Source organism: Arachis hypogaea, chromosome 18 (assembly GCF_003086295.3).
Source record: "Arachis hypogaea cultivar Tifrunner chromosome 18, arahy.Tifrunner.gnm2.J5K5, whole genome shotgun sequence".
NCBI classification, from domain to species: domain Eukaryota; kingdom Viridiplantae; phylum Streptophyta; class Magnoliopsida; order Fabales; family Fabaceae; genus Arachis; species Arachis hypogaea.
The window spans coordinates 114,745,886-114,758,345 of NC_092053.1; the positions used below are offsets into that span (position 1 = coordinate 114,745,886).

At 37.0% G+C, this 12,460-nt stretch overlaps 1 non-coding gene across 1 annotated transcript; it reads right to left on the reverse strand.

Annotated features, from left to right (window-relative positions):
- Positions 1 to 8,758: 8,758 nt before the first annotated feature.
- Positions 8,759 to 8,862, reverse strand: LOC112774618 (small nucleolar RNA R71). Its single transcript, XR_003189095.1, has one exon. It is a non-coding gene; the product is annotated as a small nucleolar RNA R71 (small nucleolar RNA).
- Positions 8,863 to 12,460: the final 3,598 nt, after the last annotated feature.

Consider the following 12,460-nt stretch of genomic DNA (forward strand, 5'->3'; position numbering starts at 1 on the left):
AAATAGGTTAAAATATTAAACTCATTTTATCGACGAAAAGGTTGTCAATTGTATTTAAAATTTATCGATGGTTTAGCAAGCCGTCAATTTTATTAGATTTTTAAAAAATAGACACGTTTAATAATTAAATCTTAAACTCATTTTATTAGATTTTAATATTATCGACGGCAAATCTGTTAATTTTTTCGTCGATTTTAATAGTGTTTCTTGTAGTGTTATGTATTTATTTTAAAAATTTAAATTATTAGATAAAAATGTATAAATTGTCAAACATGTAATATGTCTTTTCATGTTAGAAAGTATCTATTTTTTTAGTTTAAGATTTGAATTTTATTTTATCTTATGTTGAACTTTTTTTTATAACAAATAAAATTTTGGACATTTTGATTATAAAAGATTTGATATTTAAATGGTTGGAAACCAAGAGTGTTATCAGAAAATTTATGAATACCAATGACCAGAACGTTGATTAAACGGCCAAATTGTCAATAAATATCTATAGAAATGTAGATGCTACACATTTAAGTTTTTTTGACAGTTAAGTCCAACCAAGTTAGTTCAAATTCAATAAAATCCAGCTTCATTACCTAGCGCATGCGAACACGCTCTCACTCTCCAACACACGCAACGTTTCATTACGCGCTCTTTGACACGAAAAGCCATTTCAAAACCTCATTTCAACATTGAACTACAAACCACTCTCAAAAATCTCTCAACACTAGGTTTAATCATCAACAACAACACCGAATGAAAAATCTCTTTGCAAAGCTCTCTATTCTAGGTTGAATCATCAACAGCAACATCGAATAAAAATTCTCTCTACGAAGCTCTCTGTTCTAGGTTTCAAACCGAACAAAAAGACGAAAACACACGAAGTCCTCAATGAAGCTCTATGTACTGTACATTTCTATAAGATGAAAAGATGAAGCATTACTGAAGGTAACTTGATTCTAACTCGTGCATTTCTACTACTATATAGTTGTAGTATTTCTTATGTGATTTAAGCCATGCATGAGTGTTCTGTTGTGATCATTTGCAATTTCGGTATTATTTTAATTTATATTTAATGTGATTCATGTCATAGACTTGGATTTGGAGTCTCTATATAGTTGTAGTGTTTCTTATGTGATTTAAGTCATGTTGATGAGTCTTCTATTATCATAAATTGCAATTTTTGGTGTCATTTTTATTTATATTTAGTGTGATTCGCGTCATAGGCTCGGATTTGGAGTCTTTATGTAGTTGTAGTATTTTTTATGTGATTTAAGCCATGTTGATGAGTCTTCTACTGTCATAAATTACAATTTTTAGTGTCATTTTGATTTATATTTAGTGTGATTCATGTCATAGGCTTAGATTTGAAGTCTTTATGTAGTTGTAGTATTTCTTATATGATTTAAGCCATGTTGATAAGTTTTCTGGTGTGATCATTTTGCAAGTTTCGAGTTTCGTTATGAGTTAGATTTAGTGTGATTCATGTCATAAACTTGGATTTGGAGTCTCTATGTAGTTGTAGTATTTTTTATGTGATTTAACCTATGTTGATAAGTCTTCTGTTGTCATCAATTGCAATTTTTGATGTCATTTTGCTTTACATTCAATGTGATTCATGTCATAGACTTGGCTTTGGATTCTTTATGTAGTTATATTATTTTTTATATGATTTAAGTTATGTTAATGAATTGTCTGGTGCTATCATTTGCAAGTTTCGAGTTTTATTATGAGTTAGATTCAGTGTGATTCATGTCATAGGCTTGGATTTGGAGTCTCTATATAATTTAGTGTTTCTTATGTGATTTAAGTCATGTTGATGAGTCTTCTACTGTCATCAATTGCAATTTTCAGTGTCATGTTGATGAGTGCCTATGTTGATGAATAACCATTTATGATTGAATATCCTCATTTTTCATCAAAGCACATCTAAAAAGTGTAAAATGACCATGGTGATTACACCAACAAAGAAACCAAAAATCAAATTATAATTGAACTCAACAACACAACAATAAAAATCAGATATGTATTTCTAAAAACACAACAACTGTTTATAATTAACACTGAAAATATTTCCGACTAACACAACACAGTACCTATTTGTATTATAATTGGTATCAAATGAAACAACATTGCCAAAATACTCAAAAGCAGCCTGCCTTCGTGCATCATCCCAAAAAAATATTTTTAATTGATTCACCAGCCTCAAGTTCAAGCTCATAAAAGAAGTTTTGATTCTTCTCTTTTGTTGAGTTTAGAAAATAATAAAATTAATTATGATGACAAACATTATATTTAGTTATGTTAAAAACCCAATTTGTGTTTGATTCATGTATTAGTGTTGCAGGCCCAAAAAATTAATTGTACAGCCCAAACAATAAAACTAAGTGTTTGAAGTGTAGGAACTTAGATCAAGCTCATAGCCCAGTTCATTAGCTTCATGAAGTGAAAAGATATTTGTTACTGGTGGAGCTTTTTCATTTCGGGTAAAGTACAGAGACGAAAAAGGGGGATTTTTATCTTTTCAATCAAACATCAATGAAGAAAAAAGAAAAGCAAAATTTTGAAGGCAATATCAAATCACAATGGAGCCAAAATCAAAATGCTTAAATCAAGAATAATAAAAAAAAGGTAAAAGGTTTTCATTATTATGCAAGTCAATTGCTTGTTGAATCCACCTTTCCTCTACACATGCATTTTGGGTAACAAGAAGAAAATGGAGGCTACTTTCTTCTACTGTGAATCAATGGCTGATATTGAAATTTGGAGTCAAAGCACAAGATTAAGGGTTTGGATTTGAAAAATACATTGAGGAACTCATATCAATGAAACTGCTGTTGCTCATCTCTCTTCAGCGCTGCTTAACTCTGATCTTAATCCCTAGTTTTCTAGTCTAAATTTTTGGAAAGAAGGAGAAGACTTCAGTTGGCTTAATATTCAATGTGTTGACTTTGTTTGTTTGGTTACCTCATACAAAAGGAGGAAATAACCAAAGTTCAGGAAGGAGAGAAAATCCAGAAATATGATTTTCAACTTTCTCACTTACCACTCAAAGTCTGAAGTTTTGAAAGAAATGCACAACACTAAAGAAAGCATTCAACCAAGATGAAAGGCAACATTTGAGAATTCAGAATCTGGATTAAGATTATATAGTTTGAGCTGTTCTACATCATCTCCTTCGTGAGTTATCAATGAATATACAATTTTTATACTTTATCTTTCTTGGTTTTGATTCAATAAAAAATGCATATATGTGAGGCATTAAGAAAAAGCCATTGAGAGAAAAGGCAAAGAGAGGTAACTTAGAGAGAAAAGTCAAGATTTATGTCATATGTCTTTTGATTGTATTTCTATTTTGTTTATTGTACCTGAGAGGTATCCCTTGTTAAGTTGAGTGAGCACTTAGTGTATTATGAGTCTAGGGAGTGAACCTAGCCAAATCAAGTTTGGGTAGAAGTTTAGTTTGTCCTTGATAGAATTAGCTCAAATATTTGGGAATTGATGTTTGTAAATACTTAAAAAGATAGTGAAAATTCCACTACTTTGATGGTAAAGACTGGATGTAAGCTACATTGCACAAGATAACTTAACTATGATACATGGCTGTGTTATTTTCTCTTCCCTGCTCAGTTTCTGATTTCATTTGTTATGAGACAAAATAAAATTGTCTCCTACATAATCAATCTCGCAGTCAAAACAGAAGCACAGTTTCTCTTTTTGGTTTGAGGCTTAATTGGTTAAGTTTAAAAGAAGGACATAGATTCAAACCTCACTTCTTTAGGCCATAAAACATTCATCTTTCATTCTAAATAAGTATGTCCCAAATTTTTTAACATCATCTTGTTCAAAAATATTACAAACTTTCCTTGTAATGTAATTTCTAACATATTTTTCAATACACTACAAGAAAGTTTTAAAATAGCGACCGATTTTAGTGACCAACAAAATCGGTCACTATTAGCAACTGATTTTGGGACCAATCAAACTTTTCTAGGATTTAAAAAAAATCGGTTGCTGAATCGGTCGCTAAATTTTAAATAACAACCGATTTTGTAATACCCGGTCTAACCGAAATTAATTAAATAATAAGATAAATAGGAGCGAATATGGTTGGAAGATTTGGCAATTGGAATTTGATAATTTAAATATGATATTTGGATTCAGTGAATTTTTCCGAGTCGGAAAACATAGTTTTCTGCGTAAAAGCGCGCAGTGAAATTTTGACCGGCAGTACCGGATGAGATCTGTCTGGTACTACAGCTGAGGAAATTGATTATGGGTAAATAAGATTAAGAAATGAGGAATTATAATTAGGGAAGGTAGAAATATTTAAAGTGCGATTTAGAGCGCTAATCTTAAAGGTTTTGGCCCAAAATTGGGCCAATGGGCAAAAATAAGTGAACCGGGCCTAAGTGGGCCCAAGACTCAATATATATAAACATTAGTTATGAGCATTTCAGCTCATTTTGCGCTAAAGAAGGGGTGTTGGGCGCTGAAATTGGGAAGAGAGAAGAGAAGAGAGAAAACCTAACTCTCTTTGATCTTCAAACCACCATAACTTGAGCTACGGAGCTCCGATTGACGAGCCGTTTGCGGCCACGCGTCGCTCTTCTCATCCTCTACAGTTTTATCTTAGTTTTGTGGTGAGTATTCCATTCATCTCTGCCCAGTTTTCAAAATTCCCCACTGTTACACGTTTTTGGGTAATTAGTGTTGAAATCTTGTGATTTTGGGTGTTTAGGGATACTCCAACATGGATTCTAAGTGGGTTCTATCCCTACTTCATATGGGCTGAGGTAAGAAGTGCTCAAACACTTGTGAATTGTCATTTTTATGAGCCCTAGGTTGATGTATGTATGTGATATTTGTTATGTTAGTGTATTTGGTGATGTTGGTGCACAATTGGGAGATTGGTATTGCTTGAGGAGCTTTGGTGAGGCTTGGAGCTAAGGTTGGTGAAGACTTCCATAGAAGAGACTCAATTGGTTTGGCTACAAGAGGTACGGTTTAAGTTTCATTTAAGTACCGTGTGTTGTGATGAGAATTCCTAGGCTAGATGCCCCTAGGATTAAGTTTGGATTGTGTAAATGGTTGGTGCTAATATGCATAGTTGATATGTAATGTGAATTAATGATTGGGTTGAGAATTGTGTGACCTTGTATGCTTGGTGTATTGAGAATCTGATGCATTGGATAATGAGTATTGATTTATGAGTTATGTATTTAAATTATGAAATTGGGCCGGAGGCCGTGAATTTTGGGCCGGAGGCCGAAAAGAGGTAAGTAAGGTAAGTTGATGTGTGTATTGTATGATGACACAAGTGATTGGATGAATTTCAGATAATGAATATATGAATGATTGGGTTGGTTATTGAATAATAAGGTTTGAGGAGTTGAGGTGTGGGATTTGGTAAATTTGGGTGAAATTATATAGATGTGGTATGTTTGGTTTTGGTTGAGATATATTATAGGGTCATATATGTGATTATGATTATTGATGCCTGATGCCAAGGCATCATAGGCTAGTTTCACTAGTATTTTTCTGTTAGTTTTAGTTGTTTTATGCATTTTCTTGAGCTTAAAGTAACCAAAAATGGTTAAATGAAGAACAAAGTAATGAACCATCCAAACAATATGATTTTGATGCAAATTCCATGAGTTTTAGTTATATTACTTAAATGCTATGAATGAAAGATTTCTCATGAAATTTTGCAAGACTTTGATGCAATTGTTTGGATGATTTCAGGGAAGAAGAGGCTAAGCAAGGAAGCAACAAAATCAATAAAGGAAGCTTGTATATCACATGTGGAGTTTAAGTTCCAGTTTAAGCCTAAACTGGAGCTTAAACGCCAAAATCATGAAGGATAAGAAATGCTGGGATTGAAGTTTAACCTCCAGTTTGACCTCAAACTGGAGGTTAAACGCCAGAATGAAAAGCCTCACTTAAGGAGCATTCCACGTTTAACCTCCAGTTTGACCTCAAACTGGAGGTTAAACGCCAGAATGAGTATGACACCCAGGGAGGAGTTCCACGTTTAACCTCCAGTTTGACCTCAAACTGGAGGTTAAACGCCAGAACCAGGAAGAGTACCAGTGGCCATTCCACGTTTAAGCTCCAGTTTGACTCAAACTGGAGCTTAAACGTGTTCGATAGTTTCTTCACTCCAGGGTTGCTCTCTCCATCTCCACGTTTAACCTCCAGTTTGACCCCAAACTGGAGGTTAAACGTGTTCGACACCTCCAGGGCCACCATTCCAAGCTTCCACGTTTAACCTCCAGTTTGACTCAAACTGGAGGTTAAACGTGTTCGACCTCCAGGGCCACTATTCCAAGCTTCCACGTTTAACCTCCAGTTTGACTCAAACTGGAGGTTAAACGTGTTCGACCTCCAGGATTGCCTCATTCCTTTTCCACGTTTAACCTCCAGTTTAACCTTAAACTGGAGGTTAAACGTGTTCGACTACATTACTCTCCAGGGCTACCATTCTTCCATTTCCACGTTTAAGCTTCAGTTTAACCTTAACTGAAGCTTAAACGTGCTTCTACAAATAGCCTCACTGGAAGTGTCTGGCGTTTAAGTTGCAGTTTAAGCTTAAACTACAACTTAAACGCCACTCTTGAAAAGGGTTTCTGGGCCAAAAATATTGTGATTTAAGTTAGTCTTTGAGCACAATTATTAACTTAAACTTACTTTGGTATGAAACCCAATTGAATATCATGGTTTATGGGATTGGGCCTGAAGGATTGATGAGTTTGAAATCTCAATTTATTGAGTCATGTGTCATTATTTGATTATCACTAAGTTGGCTCAATAAATGTTACAGGATCTGGATCAACAACCTCATCAAGATTATGGATCATAAACCCAAGGCAAAAGGAAAGCAAGGAGAGGCCTCAAAGCCCAAGAAGCACAACTGAAGCTCAATATAGAAAGTGTATAAATAGGATAGAAGTTAAGTTAGAAAGGACTTTACTTTCACTTTTAGCTAGTTTTCCTTTTCTTTGTAATTGAATTCAGAGCTATGATTCACTAAACCCCCTTTCATTGGGTTAGGGAGCTCTATTGTAATTCAATGAATCAATAATAGTTTATCTTCTTCTTCAATCTTTTCTCTTGAATTTTGTTAGAAAGCTTCTCGATCTAATTCCATTGAGTAGTTGTCTTGGGAAAGAAACTACTCATACTTGGAATCCTTCGGAGCCTTGGGAAAGGAATGGAGGATTCATGCTAGAGAAGCTTTCTCACAGTGGATTGGATTGGGGTTTGGATGGATATTGTGACATGTAATCCTACCAAATTGTGGTTCATGAAATTGTGTGGTATAATCAGTGATCAAGCATCATCTCTTCTTATGAACATTTAAACCAAGGGATTGGGAATTTGTTTGTTTTTAGAGAGCATTGGTGAGCCAAGGAATTGGGATCCAATCATATAAGATTGCCAAGCAAAATTCAATGAATGCATTGGTTGAGGAAGAGATTTACATGTTTTGATTCGGAGATTTCAATATCTCCTAAACCCAATGAATTCCCCATTTCTGATTTCCACTTTCTCTTTACATTCTGCAATTTAATTCTTGCAATCATCCCCATTCCCTTTTTATTCCAGCAATTTACATTCTGCTCTTTAATTCATGCAATTTAAGATTCAGCCATTTAATTTTCTTGTCATTTACTTTTCCCGCCAATTTTACATTCCGCAATTCTCATCTCAAATCTTGATTCCGCTCAACTAGAACAAACTTCTAATCCGAATTGCTCACTCAACCAATCCTTGTGGGATTCGACCTCACTCTATTGTGAGTTTTTACTTGACGACGATAACCGGTGCACTTGCCGGAAGGAATTTTGCCGATCGTGCAATTTCCTAATCGTAGCATAACTAGTTTTATGCGCATCAAGTTTATGGCGCCGTTGCCGGGGATTGGTTTTCGATTGACAATTCTCAAATTGGAAGCTAACTAGATTGAGCAATTTTCTCTTGCGTTGTTAATTCTGTTCTAGATACTTGTTGAATTTTAATTTCTGCACTTGGTTACATGCTTTCCTTCGTTACGCCTTTAGATTCATGCAACTAACTCACTGACTCACTAACTGTTTGATTTAATTCCTCAATTGATCTAACCATACTCTTCCATTAACCAAGAGTATTTCACTTGTTTGTGTTTGAGTTGTGTTCTTGTATGACAGGTAGGAGAGGAGAGACATCAACCCCTCCATATACTGAACCAGAGAGGACTCTTCATAGACTTAGAAGGGAAGCAAGAGGGAAGAGAGTAGTGGGAGAAGAGGAATCTGAAGGAGAATCTGAGGACAATTTTGAGGAAGCTTTAGATCTTAACATGGATAGAGAAGTTCATAACCATGAGAGAGCTGATGGAAACAATGCCATCCCTGAGAGGAGGGTTCTGAGTTCATACATAAACCCAACCTCAGGGAATTGTGGTAGTAGCATCCAGAAACCACCCATTCAGGCCAACAATTTTGAGCTCAAGCCACAGCTAATATCACTTGTGGAGAATCATTGTTCCTTTGGAGGAAGTGCTAATGAAGACCCAAACCAACATCTCACAAAGTTCCTGAGAATTTGTGACACTGTGAAGTCTAATGGAGTCCAGGAAGATGCTTATAAACTGCTTTTGTTCCCATTTTCACTTAGGGACAAGGCAGCTAAGTGGCTGGAATCATTCCCAAGGGGGAGTCTAACCACATGGGATGAGGTGGAAGGCAAGTTTCTGGCACGTTTCTACCCTCCACAAAAGGTCAATAGGCTTCGATCTGAGGTTCAGACTTTTAGACAACAAGATGGTGAAACTCTCTACGAGGCATGGGAGAGATTCAAGGACTTGACAAGGAAATGCCCACCAAACATGTTCCATGATTGGGTGCAATTGCACATCTTCTATGATGGGCTCTCGTATGAATCAAGGAAGGCCGTAGACCATTCATCAGGAGGTTCATTGAACAAGAAAAAGACCGTGGAGGAAGCCATTGAAGTGATCGAGACAGTGGCTGAGAATGAGTACTACTATGCATCAGAAAGGCACAACACTAAGGGAGTCATGGAGCTGAACCATGTTGATACAATTCTAGCCCAAAACAAGGTGTTTGCCAAGCAACTAGCAGAGCTTACCAGGCAATTAGAAACAAAGCAAGTGGCTGCAATACACACACAAGATCAAGAGGAAGAAGGCATTGAAGGAGGTGATTGGGAAGAGGCCAATTATGTGGGAAACCAACAAAGGCAATCATATGATCCACATGCCAATACTTACAACCCAGGCTGGAGAAACCACCCAAACTTTGGGTGGGGAAACCAACAAACCCAACCACAAAACCACAAACCTTACAACCACAACCAACAAAACAATTCCCCATACCAAAACTCCAACCAAAGATCATACCAAGCCACACAAAACACTTACCCCCAATCATCATATCATGGCCAAAATAATCAACATTCCCAACCTAATCCGAACCAACAATTTCAAGATCAATTAAACCGGATGGAAAGAATGCTTGCAACCATGAGCCAAGACATAATTGAATTGAAGGCTTTTAAGGAAGAAGTAAATTCTAACTTGCAAAACCAAGGAGCTGCCATCCAGAAGCTAGAGAATCAAATTGTGTATTTGACTAAGCAAGCCCCTGGGACAAGCAGTTCTCATGCTGCCAAGGCTATTGCAAGGGAGGAATGTAAGGCCATAACCCTCAGAAGTGGAAAGAATCTAAAGGAGATTTCAAGGGAAACCACAGAGGATGAAGCAAAGGAAAATGTGAAAGACAAAGAACAAGGACAATCTGTTACACCGTTTGCAACAAAAGAAAAAGAAAAAGAGGTCTTGAAGCCTTACACACCTAAAGCACCTTATCCTCAACGTTTGATGAAAAGTGAAAAGGATAGCCAATTCTCCAGGTTCTTGGAGATTTTCAAGAAGCTTCAAATCAACATTCCCTTTGCTGAAGCAATAGAGCAAATGCCACTCTATGCAAAATTCTTAAAAGAATTGATGACCAAGAAGAGAAGCTGGAGAAATGAGGAAACTGTGTTGTTAACTGAAGAATGCAGTGCCATCATTCAGCACAAATTGCCTCAAAAATTGAAGGACCCAGGCAGTTTCCAAATCCCCTGTATTATAGGAGAAGTCATGGTGGAGAAGGCCTTGTGTGATTTAGGGGCCAGCATCAATTTGATGTCGCTAAAAATGATGAAAAGAATGAAGATTGAAGAAGCCAAACCAACCAGAATGGCCCTCCAATTGGCAGATCGATCTTTTAAATTCCCTCATGGGATAGTTGAGGATTTGTTGGTGAAGGTGGGAGAATTTATATTTCCTGCTGATTTTGTGGTGTTAGATATGGAGGAAGAAGCCAAGGCTTCGATAATTCTGGGGAGACCCTTCCTAGCTACTGCTGGAGCCATCATAGATGTACAAAAGGGTGAACTCACTCTTAGACTCCATGATGAGAAATTGGTGTTTAATGTATTCAAGGCAATGAGCTATCCATCAGAATCACTAAGGGAATGCATGAGGGTTGATGTAGTGGACATTGCAGTACAAGAAACTTTTGAGGAAACAATAAAGGAAGTGGCAGAGGAGGAGTTCACTAAGGATATTGAAGTTAGTGATATCAAGGATGCTGACACAACTATGCTAAGCAAGCCAGAGAAAGTGAAAGAAGAAAAGGAAGCACCAAAACCTGAGCTCAAAGCATTGCCCCCTAATCTCAAGTATGCATACTTGGGTAGTGATGAGAGTCACCCTGTTATCATTAGCTCGGCCTTAAGCCAAGAACAAGAAGAAGAATTGATCAAGGTGCTGCAAACTCATCAAGATGCCATTGGATGGACCCTAGCTGATTTGAAGGGGATAAGTTCATCCATATGCATGCATAAAATCTTGTTAGAAGAAGATGCTAGACCTTCCATTCAAGCTCAAAGAAGATTGAACCCCGTCATGAAAGAAGTGGTACAAAAGGAAGTGAGGAAGTTATGGCAGGCAGGGGTAATCTACCCCATTTCTGATAGCCCATGGGTTAGTCCCATCCATGTAGTTCCCAAGAAAGGTGGCATAACGGTGGTGCCAAATGAGAAGAACGAACTCATACCCACAAGAACTGTTACTGGGTGGAGGATGTGCATAGACTACAGGAAGCTCAATGAAGCCACCAGAAAAGATCATTTCCCACTCCCATTCATGGATCAGATGCTTGAAAGGCTTGCCGGACATGCTTACTATTGTTTCTTGGATGGATATTCAGGATACAACCAAATAGTAGTTGATCCTAGTGATCAAGAGAAAACATCATTCGTTTGTCCATATGGAGTTTTTGCTTATAGACGCATGCCCTTTGGATTGTGCAATGCACCTGCCACTTTCCAAAGATGCATGCTGTCCATCTTTTCGGACATGATTGAAAAATTTATTGAGGTCTTCATGGACGATTTTTCTGTGTTTGGGGATTCTTTTCCCAGCTGCCTACACCACCTTGCCTTGGTGCTTAAGAGGTGCCAAGAGACTAACCTAGTCTTAAACTGGGAAAAGTGTCATTTCATGGTCACAGAAGGAATAGTCCTTGGCCACAAAATCTCTAATAGAGGCATGGAGGTGGACAGAGCTAAGGTGGAAATCATTGAAAAACTACCTCCACCAAGTAATGTCAAGGCAGTTAGGAGCTTTTTGGGCCACGCTGGTTTTTACAGAAGGTTTATTAGAGACTTTTCTAAAATAGCCAAACCTTTGAGTAACTTGCTTGTCTCTGATACACCCTTTGTATTTGATGGAAATTGCATGCTAGCTTTTGAACTTTTGAAGCAAAAACTTTCCTCTGCACCTATCATTGCCCCACCTGATTGGAACTTACCGTTTGAACTGATGTGTGATGCATCAGACCTTGCTATTGGGGTAGTGTTAGGACAAAGGAAAGACAATTTGGTACATGTGATTTATTATGCCAGTAAAGTCTTGAATGCTAACCAAAGGAATTATACAACCACTGAAAAAGAACTCTTGGCAATAGTCTTTGCATTTGAAAAATTTAGATCGTATCTCATTGGATCTAAAGTCATTGTTTTCACTGATCATTCAGCTTTAAAATATTTACTTGCCAAACAAGAATCTAAACCGAGACTTATTAGATGGGTTCTTTTGTTGCAGGAATTTGACATTGAAATCAAAGACAAGAAGGGTGTAGAGAACAAGGTGGCAGATCATTTATCAAGGATACCATGTGAAGAAGGAAGCACACAAAGCACACATATAAATGAGTGTTTTCCTGATGAACAACTCATGGTAATTCACAAAGCACCTTGGTTTGCAGACATAGCAAACTTCAAGGCCACTGGGAGTTTACCTTTGGAATTTAACAAACATCAAAGGAAGAAATTGGTAAATGATGCCAAATACTTCATCTGGGACGAACCGTATTTGTTCAAAAAATGTTCCGATGGCATACTCAGAAGATGCATA